The sequence below is a fragment of the Gobius niger genome, assembly GCF_951799975.1.
Source record: "Gobius niger genome assembly, chromosome: 3".
In the NCBI taxonomy this organism is placed as follows: Eukaryota; Metazoa; Chordata; class Actinopteri; order Gobiiformes; family Gobiidae; genus Gobius; species Gobius niger.
Genome location: NC_136854.1, coordinates 36,154,001 through 36,172,409, shown reverse-complemented (window position 1 = coordinate 36,172,409; position 18,409 = coordinate 36,154,001). Strand labels below are relative to the sequence as shown.

Genomic DNA, 18,409 nt, shown 5'->3' with positions numbered 1-18,409 from the left:
GTGACGAGTAGTTTAAGCAACAGTTTTTAGTTAGACCTCTTTTTCCCTGTTCTAAAGTGGACGAGTCATCTCCAGACATGCGCTTCAATAAAGCTATTATGTAATAGGGGTCATTGACTAGTCAGTGGTTCTCAACCTGGGGGTCGGGATGCCCAGGCGGGTCGCGAGACAAATTTGGGTGATCACCAGATCATTTAAATAAAATATACATATTTTCATTAGCATATAATCTAATGTTTTTTTGTAGCATGTGTTTGCTATTTTAACAGAGTGCCATTATTTGTTCGTAGTTTGTCAGTCATTTGTTTTTCTTTTTTTGTTTATTTTTAAGAATGTAGGCTAATGTTCCTATTTCTCACGGTGTGACCCGGGTGGGGGGTCACGAACCCCTTTACCTGTTACAATGGGGGTCGCGGCTCCAAAAGGTTGAGAACCACTGGACTAGATGATTCATATTGTTCATATTATGTTAAAACCTGAGATTAAATTAAAATGTCATAACCTGAGCCCTGAATTCTTCCTTGCCTTAAAAAAATGTAAGAAAATTGTGCAGTCAAATAAAAAAAAAAACATTATTCGTAACAGAAAGGCCTACAGTCCATTTTGACAGTTTAACATCTGTTCTAAATAATCATTTTATTTCAGTAGAGCAGCAATTTTAATGTTGGGCGAAAAGTTATTTTTATTTGATTTTTTAAACGACTGACAGGAAGTGGCATAGATGAGGGTAAGTTGAGTCACTCATTTCCCATTGACTTAGCATGGTTGCACGGCAACAGTTTACAATTGTTTTGCACTGTCTATGTCACTTCCTGTCGGTGTCCAATAAGGAGGTGAATAAACATCACAACAATGGTCAAACTAAAGAAAATTGGGTACTTTTCTGTTGATGCTGCAAAATCTTAAATATAATTGTGTTAAAGAATGGATTTGGATGATGACCGTACTTTTTTAAAACTCATATTTGGCTGCCTTTAGTCGTCATCCCCATGCCGAGCTGGAGACGTCCCTGCTCCCAGTAAAGTTAAATGCACACTTTGGAGAATACTTTTGCCATCAACACAAAACATTCTCCCAATGTGCAGCTTAACACAGAAGAATCTGATTCTACTGACTTTAGTCACATCTCCACAGAGACAAGCTGGAGGCCCACCCTGTCCGGGTAAAGTTATAGTCATGTCTGAGGGGAGGTGAGCTGCTCACAGCAAAAGCACATGTTTGTTTGTATATTTATAAGGTATTTTTCAATGAGGAAAACATCTGACATCAAATAAATTCTTATATTTCTGTTTGATTTTTTTTGGGTGAAATTCTATGTGGTGTGGCTTTAAAGTCTGGTCTTAGTAAAGGTGAGACACAAGTGTGTTTGCTCATATTTTAAGTATGTTTCAGCCAAAAAATATCTGTAATGATTCTATTGTTTTGGTGAAATGTTGCGTGTTGTGGCTGTAAAGGAACACCTATTTTTTCCCTAGCATTTTGTTTTGTCCTCCTTTAGTTTATAAACTCTGTTTCACTGTTCATCTAACTATAAAGCATATGCATCAATTTCATGAACTTGCAGGCTAGTTTTCGAACACTTCTGTGACAATGACCCTGAAAAGTGAACCTGCAAGTTGTGAAATGTGCCTCTTAACTCGTTCTTGTGAAGAATGGGAGTATTACAAATATGTTCGGAAAGTTAGGAATGAGTTTGGACCGCAACTAACATTTTGTTTGTAATAAAATGTAAAATAAATCAGGTATAGGGCCTTTAAAGTAGTAAGTGTGGAAGTTGAAATAACACCAAACACCTGGAGAGGAACGCCAAATTATGTCCAGAGACAGATTTATTAACAGCGACAAACAGAAGTTCATAAATTCAGAGAGGCGACAGTCTGTTTCCATAGCTCTTTCCCATATCTCTCTCTCAAACATGGATATTTCCCATATCTCTCTCTCAAGCTCCAAACAGAAATTGACAGGGCGTTGTATGCAGTAGTTGTTACAGCCCTTCCTATGCTGCTCTCCTTTGCTCATATATTTGTACAAAGTTGTCTAGGTCAAATGAACTTTAACTTGAACACAACAAGGTTAAAAACAAGATGACTGAAATACATCACAATAATCCCACATAAGACACTCACAACTATGGAGATATGCGTGTGATGTCATTACATAGCAACAGCATGACGTTACCTTAGACCTGCCACTCAGTTTGCAATGTTTAAGGTTCTATTTCCACTCAGATTTAAAATGTGCAAACCCTCTATTACAGGGGTAGTGCTTCGTGGAGGGCCGATTTGCATCATTCCCAAAACACCCAAGGGCCGAACCTCAACATTGTAGCCTAAAGTAAATAACTATTTTCAGCAAATGTCAATATTTTACATCAGTGGTTCCCAAGTGGCAGGGCTTTGGGACCCACCAATACCCTCGGATGACAAGCCAAGGGCCCAAATAAAACTATAATTTGTCATATATCGTATAAAATATTGTATTTTCTACACAAGTTTTTGTTGCACAAGCAGTAGTTTTCCCATTAAGACTGAAATTATGATCAAACAACATGTATTTTAATAGACACAGTTTGTGTTACCATGCAGTTTCAGATGGAAAATACTGAACAAAAGTTCCCTATAGACTCGCAGCCCACTGAAAATGGTTCCGTGACCCACTTTTGGGTCCCGACCTCCCAGTAGAGAATCACTGTTTATCATTATATATGCCCAAGCAGGATGTTCTAACATTTTTAAAATACTGACACTCGTTCTCGCATTTGTAGACTACTTTAATAGGTATTTGATCTCTCATTTGCACAATAATATTTATCATATTTCTCTCATATCTAAAAAAAACATCTTGGGGGGCCAAAGGTTCTGTGCTGGAGGGTCAGATTTGGTCCCCGGGCCTGAGGTTGCCTACCCTTGCTCTATTAGAAGGTAAAATGTCACAAATGTTCTAAAACTTGCAGAAGAAACTGCAGAAGAGATACAAATTTCAAAACAACCAAAAAATATATATTTTTGCTTTTGTGATTGAACCTTCTTCGGTAGTTCCACTTGGTGTACACTAGATGGCAATGCTGCTCTCTCTACTAACAAATCTTTATTGAAGATGTCTTATTCAGTTGATAATATGATGTTTACGCCATAGATAGAGCAGATAGAGCACACATTTCAGGGGTGAGCGAATTATATGATCTAACTATGATTCCTACACTAACCCCATAAAGTTTTTTTTATTTTTTATTTTTTTAATATTTTTCAGATATTCTCTCTAGAGTCTCGACCCCTGTTCCACACCGACCATAATGCACAATTACAACCCATCTTATTCACATATTACACTGTTTACACTGTCACATCTGCCTCATCTGCTCCAGGCGCGTGCAGTAGATCACCGAAACGTCGCTCGCTCCTCGCTCCCCCGTCAGCAAAAGCGCTGAGAGCTCCATTACTTTCCCCTGAACAGATTCCTGCGTTTTGGCTTCTAGGAACTGGCTGCAGATGAGTTTTAAGCCACTTGTCAACAGGCTTTGGGAGAGACACGAGCAGCCGGAGTAACTTGGTTCAAGCAACGTTTATATTCCGGAGGTATCCAAGGAAACGCGACTTCAACTGTTTGGACAGGATAACTCGTTTGTGCGCCATTTTTCCAGCTGATATGTACTTCTCTTCTCCACACGGTAAGAGCCACACTTCTTCTCGTGTTGTTGGGTATCGCTTTAGCTGCGTGATCAGAAGAAGCGTGGACTTTAAAACTTCTACGTTAATTTTTCCGTAGCTCTCTCGTACAACGGCGCTACTTTTTTTTTGTGCGTCAAATGCCATCGCTGCCCATCTGTTTTCGTAAACCTCACTTGCATCACAAGACAGGCTGGTTTTACGAGTCTGCTTTAGGTGTGACGAGTAGTTAAGCGACACTATTTAGTTAGTTAGACCTCTTTTTCCCCGTTCTGAAGTGGGACTAGTCGTCTCCGGTCGCGCGTGACGGCGCTTCCGAATAACGCGGAGCACTTTCCGTAGATGTTAAGTCTTTTATTTCCACGGTTTCACGCCCAAATTCACTTGCTTTGTGTCACTGATTTGTGCACTAGCATCTCTTCCTGAGCTCCTGAGGGGGGACATGTGAAACTTGACTCTGCCGCCCAGACAGATGCGAGTCCCGGGCTGGATTGAATGGCACTGAGGATACAAGGTAAGCACTTTGCCAGTAAATTGGAACTGCTTATTGATCCCCCGTTCCCAGAGTTACTAACGACCTCGGTCAAAGTCTGAGAGGGAGATAGGGGGGGGAGAGAGGGAGAAATAACCTGCATTCATTTTCCTTGTTAGTTAAAACACCAACATTAGCAGGACAACCAAGTGAAAGAGCCTGGAGGACAGTGACCTTTACCCACACAGAGATGGACTATATCTAAAAAGTGTTATCATCCGAGAAGGTGCACTTACCTTGGTACATTATTCATTACAATCCATTCTTCATACACAATAGAATATACAGCTGGGACAATGAAGTTACTTTCTTGAGTGCTGTTGAATTAGCCACAAGGGATCAATTCTAAAAGGACCCGATTTTACTTCTAGAAATGGAAGGAAATGTATTTTGTCCTCCTTTAGTATAGATACAGACGGCATCTCTGGAATCGCCCCTTATATGGTCATGTTTGAAAACAGTTAAGGGGGGAAAACAATTCTGAAAAAATCTAAACTTTTTCTAATTATTTAAAAACTGCTTTGACAAATGCTCAATTATGAATATAGTTTTCTACTAAATAAAGATACAAAGACATGAGGAGGAGGAAAGTGGTTCAACAGCCCATAAATACATAAAAAAAACAGAGAATGCTAACATGATGCTACAGCATCGGGCTAATGCTAACGGTTAGCTAGCGCTAGCTACAACTGCCGTTTTTTCACTTCTACTGAACAATCTGCTGTGAGAAAATATCCATATGGGCCCGATTTACACTTGATTTTATTTTTATGTGATAAATAAGTTCATATTCCACCAGAAAATGGCTAAAAAGAGTGAAAAATTGTGCTTCCCAAAAGATTCTATTTTCCCCCTCCCCGAGGCCACGCCCCCTTCTATGACGAGATGCCGTCTGTATCTATTCACCTTATTCCGGAGGCTCGCGTGGGCGCTGCCATGAATTGTGCCCGCCCCTTTTCTCCTATGTGCTAACATGGGGCTGGAGAAGTCCACATAAAGTCAGTCACTACAGGAAAACAAAGCCGTTTTCAGGCCGCCCAGAGAAACGCTGCAGTGTCGACATGTTGGTGCAAATGAACATCGGACATTTTACACAAATCAATCGACTAAACATCAGATTTGAGCGGAGAATATTTTCCCTCGTTCTCCGTTAAAATGAACGGGCTTCGCGCTCAACTGGAAGTGTCAGGAAAAAGAGGCGCCGAGACAACGCAAAAAGTGGCAAAAGTGGGCGGGGCGGAATAAGGTGAATAGAGTTCAGGAAATTCCAATTCAGTTTTACCATGGAGATCCGCCATCTTTGCAGCTGTTGGCATACATTTTCCATAGCCTAACATGAGCAAAAAACAGTATAAAAAGTGGAGAAAAAAAGCTGTGGAACAACTCCGTTAGCTGTTGAGCTGCTACTGGTATCTAATGCACTGTGGCGTCCAAGTGTTTTTAATGTGAACAATAACAATTTTACCTTTTAAAATCTCCATTAGTTTATTATTGCTGCTGATCCCATAATGCTTAGCGATATGACATCACATTCCCGAACTCTATATTGTAAACTCAAACCTTTGCGTGGAAAACGGCGTGCATCAAATTACAGAACATTTGTGTCAATTTCATGAACTTTCACGCTATTTTTCCAGCATTTTTGTGAAAGGGACCCTGACAAGTGACCCTGCAAGTTGGGCAAATGTGCCTATAAACTAGTCTCTGTAAAGCAGGCGTGTCCAAATGCGGCCCCCAGACAAATTTTTGGTGGCCCTCAGCCTTCTTGCTGAATCGGTACACATCATCCGAAATGGTTCTTTTAATAGTTCTACACAATTCAAACCTAACAACTAACATTTTATTGTGAGACAGAGCTGGCATGAAGGTTTTAAGCCTAACTAAATATATGGGGCACAATTTAAACCTCTGCTAGTCGAGGGTTTCGCAGCACTAACCACCGATCCATGGCCCTTCACCCTGTGTATGCTTCAATATGCGCCCCCCCACTCCGCTGTTTGGAATTTGGATGCTATAAATATATATAATATGTAATAATAGGGAAGTTACGAATGAGTTTGGACCGCCACTAACATTTTAATTTAGTAGCTTCCCTTTCATTGTTTGCAATCAAAAATTCCGGTATAGGGCCTTTCAAGATATATATATTTTTTTTAACATTCTTACAATTTTTTTCTGTGTGTCTCAGGACCAGTTTTCGGTTCTCATGCAATAATATCTCTCTGATTACAATTTTACATTATAATCAACTTTAAGAAAATAAAGACTTAAAATGTTGTAAAAATAGCCTGTGGTCAGACCTTATATTTAGCCTCAACAAATAGACTGAAATGCTCCAAGCAGTTTTTGGGCTGTCATGCACCTTTCCCGAACAAATACTGTCTTGCTTTGCATAACTGTTAGGCCTGCAGTGTTTGGTATCAACAGAAGTGAGCAGTTTTTCAAGTTCCTTTTTCTTTACCCACGAGGTACAGTAAACACTACGTTTTTTACAGTCTTATTTGAAGTTTTATAACCTTACATCCAAGTACTCTTTTTCATGACCTTTGGTGACCCAGCGGCTGTATGACTGTGTGAGTGGTTAGCATAGCATAGGGGCTTAAACCTTACCATTGGCACCGTCTTCTTTACTCTAGAAAATGCCCTCACTTCATTCATTTGTCTGCAGGAAAAGGGCATCCATGTGTGTGACTGGGAGGGTTTATTGAACGTCAGTAGTGATTGTAGGTTCACAGAGAGTTGAAAGGTCATTAATGCGCTGAAATAGTATCCACTCTCATTCCGTCGCGCAGTGTGTTTTGTTGGTGTTTCCGAGTAACTTTTATCGTCTAACAAAGTAAGTGGTGGTCTTGGTTGCAGTAACTTTTACTATTTTTTGGAAGAGTAGTGATGTACCTGTGCTCGTCTTTCAGTGGGAGGCTTATATATTGTGTGTACTTTGTTTTTGAGCTGTGTTTTAATTGAAGCGCGTGTTTTTTTTGTCTGTGAAAGGTGCTATATAAATAAAGGTTACTTGCTTGCTTACTTACAAGCAAAAGAGGAATGATACAGGATTTGAGCTTACCACACGTTTTGTTAAATAAGATAACAATTGCCTTTGGGGTCATTTTTGTCAATATAACAATACTTCCACGTCCTATGGGTGAAGGCACATCAGTCAATATGAATAATACTTAAAGTGGTTGTCTTCTAATGTGGAAATCTGCTATAATTGCAATCTATTCACAACAAATACTTAAAGGAACAGGCCACCGTTTTTACATACCGAAATATGTTCTTACCGGAGCTTAGACGAGTTGATGCGGACCTGTCTGGTCTCCACTGCCCGTGGAAGAGGGTGGTAGCTTCCAACTTCACCCCCATTTGGAGTCCTTTTTGCGTGACTGAGGGCACGCACAAAGACCAGATAGGTACGCATCAACTCATCTAAGCTCAGGTAAGAACATATTTCAGTATGTAAAAACGGTGGCCTGTTCCTTTAAGGACAAACAAACTCCTGTCACCTCCTATTGGTGGACCAGTCCAATACTCTGCTGCTGTGGAGTGTTTTGACTCAAAGCAATGAATTTAGTCACCCTGAAGTAACTTAAACTGCTTGTATATGTGAATTCGTATCGATATGCATTATTCAGTGTCTCAGTACTGTGTCTGTATTGATATTCTGATACTACTGTATGAATGCTAGAGCAGCAAAAAGCTCGCTGAAACCATATCATGGCTGTGGACGCCAGGAAAGCACACTATGTACAAAAATAACATGGACATCTTCGTCTTTTTACTGTATCTGCTACCTGAAGGATATTTCATAAAACATATTTAAAGGAAGTCATAACACGATAGACAATAGGTATGCGTATGTTTTTTTGTAGTCTGATTTGAACATTGTAGTGTTGAGGCCTGTCTTGCATCAAGACTGTCCCAGACTTTAGCTACATAAAACTACAAGACTGCTAACCTCTGACTGACAGCATGGCTCATTACACCTGTGTCTTTAGAAGAACGTGACACTAACTTAACACCTCGCTCCAACACCATCCCAGAAGCCCCATGACAAATCCTTCTTGGCTGTTTTGCGGTGCAAAACCTCCTCCGTGACATCTGACAGACAACCACTTGTAAAAGGTGAGCGCTGTTCTTTCTGATTACTTCAGAACTGTAAACATTAAGCCGTTACAACCAGTTTTTAGATACTGCCTTGTAGACGCTCCATGTACTTGTAAAATCTTCTGACACGACCTGACGGCTCGGAGACGGAGGTGGAGGCGGGAGCAGCAGGAGTGATGAAGGAAGGTGTCACTCGTCAGACGGCAGAGGAGGCGAGGGCAAATCCAAGTGAATTTAACTCTTCATGGAATAGAATAGCTGGAATAGAACGCTCGGTGCCTCTTAAAAACGCATTAAAGCGCGGACTGACTGATCAAAATTTAACACAATAACATGTAATTCTATCCAATTAGTCATTTATTGTAAAATGTCCTTTGTTTTGTATCTTTTTCCTTCAGAGAGCAGGGCACTTATGAAATAGTCTTCTTGTGCTTCATTGGACCTTTCCCCTTATGATTATATAGTTTTTGCAATGCAGTGAAACTGGTAATATCACCCTTTTATTCCATTCATTTCCTTGTGTTCTCTTTCCTTTTTGAACCACATGCTTATCATGCATGACCTACTACACCCCTGTTGACTATGCACCTGTTCATTGCACTGACTCACTTTGTGGCTGTGTCCAAGTTTTTGCACTTCTGACCTATTTTTACGAGTCTTGAGCTTTTGTTTTGCCTTTTGATCTATTGCTTATTCATTTTATTTTATTTTTTTCATTTCTAGCTGCAATATGTTTCTAGCAGAACTAAGAAACTCATGCCCATAGAAGCCATAAGTGCCACTGCTGATGTCATGGCATGTTGCAGGTTTTTTTTACTCATTAATTGTCAGAAAAGACAAAGGGAGAGAGGGATATTGTACATCCAATTACACAATGGAGATAATTTTTTTCACTCAAACTTGGCTGTAAATACTGTTTAAGCGGCGCTAGCCCACAGTTGGCTTTGCCTATTAGCCTGTTAGCTTCTTCTTCGTGATTCTATTAGTGTGTATTGGTGGCTCCGACCCGGAGGCGGCAACATTAAACATTAAAGTGCATATGACAGTTTTAATGCTTTTGAAAATATGACTAATTCAGATGGATAACATCAGGTGGAAGTAATAATCATTTTATTTCAGCAAAGCAGCAATCAGTTGCGTTCATGTGACATCACAACATTGTAAAGAGCCTATGTTATAAAACCGAGGCGGAGGGCAAATGAAAATTCCATGCTGGTAACCATAGTAATGCTCAAAATGCAGATTTCTAGTCTTAGTTTATTGCTAATTTTACAATAACAAGTTTACAATATACTAAAGGAGGATAAAACAGCATGCACCAAATTTTAAAACATTTGTATCAATTCAATTCACTTACAGGCTAGTTCTCTAGCAGTTTTGTGAAAGTGACCCTGAAAAGTGACCCTGCAAGTTGTGAAATGTGCCCATAAACTTGTCCCTGTAAAGAATTTGGATGCTACAAATATATTAAAGTTACGAATAAGTGTGGACAACAAAAGACAACAACAATTTAGTGGCTTTCCCTTTCATTGTTTACAATATAAAAAGTCAGGTATAGGGCCTTTAATGGAGAAATGTTGGGAAGAAATGTGACGTAAAGTTCCACAGTAGTTTGACTCATTTCCCATTGACATAACATGGTTGGCACGGCAACAGTTAAGAATCTAATTTGCCTCTAACTATGTCACTTCCTGTCATTGTCCAACGAGGAAGTGACACCGTAAACATCACAAAAATACTTTAGAAAAAAGAAAACTAAAGAAAACTGGATACAATTTTTCGCAAAGTCTTAAATATAATTATGCTAACTGTGTTTTAGCAAAAATGGTCTAATGTGTCATATGCACTTTAATATTCCAAACTCAAACCCGTTTTTGCAATGTATTTAGTTGAAGGGAAATGGTTCATACGAGCAGGTTTTTCAGAAAGCAGTCTTTGTTACTATTGTTAGATGTGATCTCTGTGCCTCCGTAAAAATGACCCCGCCTGTCTAGATTCTAAACTGCAGACCTCCTTTGTTGCCAGGGAGAATAAAAGAAAAAGGAAAAGTTTGCTCTACACATTCTGAAAGAGCATTCAACTTGAGTAATAGTTGAGTTTAGGTTCGGCAAATGCTTTGTTGAGCTGTTCATGTAACACAAAACTGGAAAACCGGGCATTCTCTCTTCAAAGTGCTTTTTGATTGAATTACGTAACTGTGGTTAGAGCTGCAGGGGTTTTCAACTCACACTCGCTACAGTCGGACAACTGTTAGTGTCTGCATCCGCGCTCAGAACTGGGTGGCTAATTGGAAGTCATTTGGGACTCTGGAGTTGTCCTAATTTGACACGGTTTCTAATGTAAAAAGCCGCCCATGGTCACATGAGGTGATTATCATTAACAGGGTCCAGCCTTTGTTGGACATGTGATGCTGTCAGGATTTCACAAGTCCAGGCAAATAACAGAGAGAGCCTTTGAAACTTAAATTATAAAAGCCTGCTGTGTAAGAGTATGTTTTAACCTGCTAGCAGGGTTAGCAGGTTAAAACATACTTCATGAGGCAGAATATTTGTATTTTTCACAAAGGTTATCGGATTGCTTAAAAAAATTGTAATTGTTTTTTCTTTCTAATTGACTCTGTGCATAACTTCAAATCATAACAAAGTCACCCAAGAAGTGACTTCCTGTTTCAATCCAGCACACCAAAATAAAAGCACCAACTTATTCATTAGGCTCAGCAGTTCATTAGTTGAACTTTCTTTCTACCTAACTATTAATAGACAAAACACTAAAATGTGTGTATTTAATTATATTCTTGTAATGTTGCAAGTACCTGCTGAACTAATCGAGACGAGCTGTGTGCTTTTATTTTGGCGTGCTGGATCGTAACAGGAAGTCACTTCTTGGTCGGCGTCGTTATGATTTGAAGTTATGCACAGAGTCAGTTGCAACCATTCAAATTGACTCTGTGCATAACTTCAGATCAGAACAACGCCACCCAAGAAGTGACTTCCTGTTTTGATCGAGCACACCAAAATAAAAGCAAAATCTTATTCATTAGTTCAGCAGTTCATTAGTTCAACTTTCTTTCTGCCTAAATATTAAGAGACAAAACACTTAAAATGTGTGTATTTAATTATATTCTTGTAATGTTGCAAGTACCTGCTGAACTAATCAATGAGACGAGCTGTGTGCTTTTATTTTGGCGTGCTGGATCGAAACAGGAAGTCACTTGATGGGCGGCGTTGTTCTGATTTTTTGAAGTTGTGAGCCTCACAGTACTGTGGGTTTGGTTCAGTAAGACATGCTTTAAATACAAATTAGTTTTGTATTTTTTTGTATTTATGTAGGGGTGGGTAGAGTAACCAAAATACTCTACCCACCTCTACTCAAGAGTGGTGACCCAAATAATAAATAAGAGTAAAAAGTACTTGGAGACAATGCTACTTGAGTACTAAGTGACTATTTGAGCGGAAAAGTCTAATTTAGGTTTCAGTTGTGACATAAATTCTGAAAAACAAAAGTTGTAATGATGTGACAATCCCAATGTTTCCAGTCAGCCTCTGAACGCGCCCGTCCTCAGCTGCTGCGCGTGTCCAATTCTCCAATTCTCCTCTGTAATAATAAGGACCATTTCGGAGCCGTCAGATGTGTCACGCTGCCTGCTGCTCCCGCTTCAGCTGCAGACTACGGTGGCCTGTCAGTGCCACCCTCCCTTCAGAGCACGGCCGCCCCGAAGTGTGTCAGACTCAAACGCAGAGATCAGGTGAAGGTGGGAGCGTGTGTAAATATAGCACCACTATAAATAATGGCTTCAAACTGAGGCAGCTCTTCTTCTTTTTTTTGTTTTTTTACAAAAAGCCATCATTTAGATTTTTCCTCACCCAGCAACAATACAGCGCCATTAATATTTTTCCCTTTGACGCCACATCTCAAAAGCCCTTTAAACATGGTCTTCAGGATTACTTCAGTGTCCTCCTCTTTGATACCAATAATTCTAGCTTTAATATTTCTTTGACCTCTTCCCCCTTGACCTTAACCAAGTGCATTTGCTCCAGTTCCGTTTTACCCAAATCTAAAGGCTTACAACCAGATAGGCCAGTCTAACAACACATTTGAGAGCCTACAATACTCATCTAAACTGATCTTTTTTCTTGCGTTTCCGCTGTGTTTTCAGTCATCGGATTTTTGCCACTTTTTCATCGCCTTTTTTGTCGCTCTTTTGTTGCTTTTTCTGTGGCTGTTTTTATTGCGTTTTCGACCCATTTTTGTCACTTTCTTCACATTTCTTGTCACTTTTTTTGTTGTGTGTTTGTAGGGCTGCAGCTAACGATTATTTGGTAATCGATTAAACTACAGATTATATTCACGATTAGCTGTGAATGGTGTATGGAAATGTTATTTTTTTTAAATGTTTTTTATCACATAACGCTGTGTTGATGGAGTCTCTTGGCGCCAATTCTGCTTCTGACTGAATGAGGCACAGATGGATATTTATGAAATGTTCACACTACAGACCCTAACTTTGGTTATTTGAGTGTGCGTTTACAAGAAAACGATTAATTGATTACTAAAATAGTTGTCCACTATTTCATTCATCGATTAGTTGACGATGCATTTGTGACTTTTTTGTACATTTTTTAGCTAATTTTGGCCACTTTTTCATAGCTTTTTGTGCCTTTTTTATTGCATTTTATATTGTGTTTTTGCGAAAACTTTGTATTTTTTTTATCAAATTTTTTACCATTTTTTAAATTGTTTTTTTTGCATTTTTTTATTGTTTTTGTCACTTTTTTTTTCAGTGTTTTGTTGCGTTTTCATCCTTGTTTTCACGATTTTGACACAGATCTGAGTAATGCCATACTGGAGAAAATATGCTCAGTTCAGGTGTGGGTTAAGAGATTAATACTACTTACAGTTCATGATACAATGTCTTAATGTAGTTTGACAGTACCATCCTCCAATAGCCCGGGCATGATTTGGAAAAAGTACTTGCGATTAATGTTCTACAATCAAGATCCAGTTCACAGTGAGTGCACTTCCCGTGTCCGACAATGTTTTGCAAAGACCTAATGTTTACAATCTTAAACTAAATGAGGTGCTTAGAGGCAGATTTTGTTTCGCACCTGTGCCTCAGCATCCACTGCCCCACACATGAATAAAGATCGTCTTGTTGACAATGTTATTGAATTTAGTCAAGGGTGCATTGTTTACTGTGAACATCTGTGTCACATTATCCACAGGCTTTGACAGGGCTATTTGTTGCCGTCTATGATCCGGTTCAATAAATGTCATGTCTCTGGGTTTCTGTGGAGCCCTATAGTTTATGAGACCACTTCCTTGTGTCAGTTTGCTCGGTCACATGCTCCCCACGGGCCGGTGTTATTGTAATCCTTAACCGTTTAAGCAGGCTCCACAATATGATTAACCTCTTAACCCCACCAAAGCATCAAAATAGTGACGAAAACGAGGATGAAAACGCAGCAAAGACGCGACTAAAAAGTGAGAAAAAAGCCACAAAAGAGTGACAAAAATTCAACAAAAAAGTAACAGATAAAAGTGATGAAAATCAAGAAAAAATGTCATGAGAATATATTTGTCTTGTTTCATATTCTCGTCAAAATGTGCTGTATTTTTCAATCAATCAATCAATCAAAACTTTATTTATAAAGTGCTTTTCATACAAGGTTGTAACACAAAGTGCTTTACAGATTAAAGCACTTTAAGTAATGACAGATTAAAGGTACACTGCGTAACATTTTGGACTAAACTGTTGCCGGCAAAACATAACATGCTCCTAATAAGCAGAAAATGCTATTACTGCAGTGGTTAATGAAAGAATGGATTTGGATGAGAAACTAACCTGTTTAAATCTCAAATTCTGCTGCCTTTTGTCACATCTCCATGGAGACGAGCTGGAGACGCACCCACTTCTAGTAAAGTTTACAGTCGTATCTTAGGAGAGGTGAGCCTCATAAATGTTTGGTTGTACATTTGTGAGGTATTTTTCAATGATGAAAATATCTGTCATGCTTTTATTTAAATTGTATTTATTGGGTAAAATTCTACGCGGTGTGGCTTTAAGTAAGGAATTATTTAATGCCACACAGGGTCTAGGATGGTAGGGAACGTATTATAGTCCATTATAGTCCGTCATTGGAGTATGAATGTAAAAAAAAAGAAGTAGGTCTGGGTACGTAATGTCAATTTCTTTTGTATGCTGGTACTTTAATGATCCTTTTTTTCGATTCCTCTATTAAAAAATGTGTCATCTTACCAGAAAACAGAACAAAAACTTTGTCTCTAAAGATCTAATATTTTTTTGTTGTCTGCTTTTGATACTTTTATGTTTTCTAAACCAGTAGTACCCAAACCTTTCATTGATACTATCGTGGTATTGTTTAACGGTTCCCAACACTATGAGACATGAGATTGTGACGAACAAGACATTTCTTTGTAACAGATACTGAGTTGTGGTGATAGTCAGTGGACATCTACAGCCACATACTGAGGACTTTAACATTTGCATCTACAAGGGACGTATGTAAATGTACAACTGTCAAATGTACGTGCGTGGCCAACAGTACACGACATAAAACTATGACATCATGTGTTTCTCTTCGTAAATTATTTCCCTTTTTTATTGGTTGGTAGCAAGTTTTTTTGTTTTCCCATGACCATGTTCAGTGTTTGAAGACATTATATAACACTATTATTGCCATGTATTACACATCTCACTCCCTTTGTCGTTGAAAATCCCCAATACCAGGAGGACTAATAACCACACACACACAAAAAAATATTGCTGAGTTGTTTTTTTTCCTCCTTCAGTCTGGTTAGTGGACACAGTTCAACCCACAGTGATCTCGGTGCTTTGTCATCTGCTCCAGCCCGTCTCACCCGTTTGTCCGCATTCTTGCGAACAGATCTGTTTTGTTTCTGTTGTTTTTGTCCCACAAGTCTACAGGGACATATCTCACGCAGTTCTCCCACTTACCTCAGGGACGGTGTCTGTGGTTTAGCCTTGCTTCGCTCATACCTTTTCCCCTGGCTACACGTCACATAATTATTTTTACCTTCACTGAGTTTCAGTGAATAAGGAGGTTATGGGTATTATTTCTTGAGCTTACCATTTTTTATTCAAGTGGGTTTAGCATGTGTTGTGCTTCTATGTATTGGTGCGCTCTGGCTACCTCACTGTCCAAAGATTAGTGACATTTTATTTCAATTTAAATTAAGGTCATCAGTGTCTCATTAGTAAGTCTCTGACCAAGTTTTCACATATTTTGTAAGATACAGTATTATCCTGCCACTCATAACCGAAATAAGACAATATGGGGAATCATGTTAGTAAGTTAGTGCTTTTTCTGTCATTGTTATCGTACAACGAAATAGTGATCGCCGCACCGCCACTGTGGGCCAACCATAGACAGAAAAAATAGACTCCTCCCCGTTTGCCACTATGACCACGCTCGAGGGGAAAATCATGGTGGATTTTCAGACTCCCCCTCCCCAGCTCTGATGAAACCTGTTCCTAAAAAGGGCTTAAGGGCGGGATCTTCACTGTAGACTCAGCCCTTGTGTGACGTGTAGTTCACGCTGCTCCAATGCTAACAGTCCGACCCTCATTAGTATGAGATTTCTACTTTTATTTCACGAAAACCAGCCTGGTTTCTTTAATTGTAACGAACCCGGCGTTATCACTGGAGTAATATCTAGCTGTAGAAAAGCTGTAGCTTTAAAGTTGTTTTAACGTGTCTAAAGCGCAGTGCATTCCAATGGGGCCTAGCGGCAATATGGAGGTACTGGAGCAAGGGCGGCCCCTAGTGTCGTCACCACAAAGCAGAGCAGACAGCAGCCATTAGGGCCAACCTGCCGAGCATGTTTTTAGAGGTAAAGGGGAAGCACCCGGAAGAAACCTGGCTGGCTGCCTTCATTGCTCCTGGGTTTGTCCTTGTTTCAGAGCGTGGTGTCCTGCACTGGTCAGCTCCACCTCCTCCTTCCTCTTCCTCCTGTGCAGCTCCCTCCGCTCCACAACAGTCTTTCACCATCTTCTGGGAAGAGCTCAGCTGGTAGTCTGTTTTATTCTCCAGTGAATGTCCATTAGCCAGAACACTTGTAGAGATAGAAGGCATGTGTGGCTTAGCTGTGAGTCTTGCCCGGATACTGCCTCGTTTGTCTCTTTTTTGTTGTTGCCTCTTCTGACGCCTCTACTGTGCTGCAGGTGTGAGGGGGGCTCTTGGTGTCTCTTTAATGTTTCAAAGGAAAAAAAATGTGTAGGTCTGAAATGTCTTTAGCTCATAAGCTAGCTGCTTGTTCACTTTTAAAAAAGCTGCTTTCTTCAGGGCCATTATGGGACTCTCTGCAGACTCTCTAAAAAAATGAATGTACTTCACAGAAAAAGGCAAAAAACACAGCTGTACCAAGAGAGAGGAAGGTTACTGCTTGTTTACACGTTGCCATGTAGTATACTATATAATGTGTAATCCTTTTATTTGCTATGAATTGCCTTTTACCTTCGGGGCTGTGGACTGACTTCTCCTCTAGACACGTTTGGCTGTGAGACTCTTTGTAAGTCATTTGCCAAAGTGTGAGTGTAAGCACAGAGAAAGCCATTATTAGGGCAAATAAGTAGCAGGATATGAAATGGGGCTTGTTGTAATCCCTTACTAGGCAACCTGGATGCGGTGAAGTGCTGAGGGATCGGCTCATTTCTTCCACTGGGAACACAACAAGAGTGCAACGAGCTTGTGTTTCATGCGAATAGAATATCATAGCATCTTGTTAGTAGCATAGCATTGATCTGAAAGCTGATGACATTTGACTCTCTTTTGGGATAACGCTCTGCATTGGTGTAATGGCTGAAAGTAGAAAGCTGAATGACTTGCAAAAATAGCTGTGCTTTGTAGCTGGCAAGCTGTAAATGTTGAAACAGGAAACCATACTCGGTTTCGCAGATGTGATCACGTACGAGAGTGACTTCTCAGATCACCTGATTTAATACTAAATGTCATAGAGTTTATGGATAGATATGTTATTTCTGCTAAAATTATATATTTAGTGTCATTAAGTCATCTTATGATTCACCCATTTTTTCGGTGTACTTGGCTTTTACAAAACTGATTTTCCAAGAAGTGAAACTACTCTGGCTGATAATAGAGCTATACCATAAATAGAAGACAGTGTCCTTTCTGGCTTCCTTGAACTGTTTGGAAAGTTGTTTTCATTTGGCTCATCATTTCCTCACACCGATGACACCATTGAGTGGACATGTGGTTGAGGTCAGACAGGCGGCCACTTAGTCATGCTGTTTGGAGGACGCTATTTTGGAAGGCGCAATATTTCTCAAGCCTTTTCGAAAACTGCTGGAATTTACGTGAAATCAGGAAATCACGTATGAGCTGGAAATGTGTCTCTTAACGTTCATTTAAAATATGCTTGTGAAAAGACTTATTGAGATGTATAACATCTGTTGTAAGTAATAATTATGAGTTTATTTCAGTGAAACCGCAAATTACTGAAGAAATGTTGGGATGAAAAGTTGTTTATATGAGAACTTTTAAGCTGCTAGGAAGTGACATAGATGGAGGTACAGGTCAAACAGTCTGACTCACTCATTTCCCATTGATATAACACAATTGTTTGCCTCTATGTCACTTCCTGCCTGTGTCCAAAAAGGAAGTAAAACTATAAACATCACAAGAATTGTCAAAATAAAGAAAACAGGGTACTATGTTTTAGCAAAAAAAATATCAAATGTGTCATATGCACTTTAAACATTACACTAATTTATTTCTTGAACAGTAGCAAGACAATGAAACAAATGGGCAAATAGAGTTTAATCATAATCAAAACCTTTTTTTTTTTTTTCCTGAAGTAACATCCTACATTTCTTTTTCGGTTAAATATTGACAGCAAACGTAAGACTTGACGCCTTCTATAATTAGCTTCATGATCTCCTTCAAGTCTCTCACTGTCTGTGAACACAGTGAGTTGCGATGTTCACTGGGATGGACTGGACCGCCGGGAGCATGTGGCGTCTGCTTGCCGTAATCCTATCATACATTTCAATATCTTCATTCAAAAACACCACTTGGTCCATTAACAGACTCGCGTGTGTGGAAAATGG

General features: G+C 39.5%; 1 protein-coding gene across 2 annotated transcripts in view; it reads left to right on the top strand.

Annotated features, from left to right (window-relative positions):
- Nucleotides 1–3,574: 3,574 nt before the first annotated feature.
- Nucleotides 3,575–18,409, top strand: part of LOC306960773 (testis-expressed protein 2-like) — a 33,755-nt gene continuing 18,920 nt past the window's right edge. For both annotated transcript variants that reach the window (XM_079553301.1, XM_079553302.1), the window contains exons 1-2: nt 3,575–3,667; nt 4,079–4,179. The gene's annotated coding sequence lies outside the window, so the exon portion shown is untranslated. The remainder of the gene's footprint in view (nt 3,668–4,078; nt 4,180–18,409) is intronic.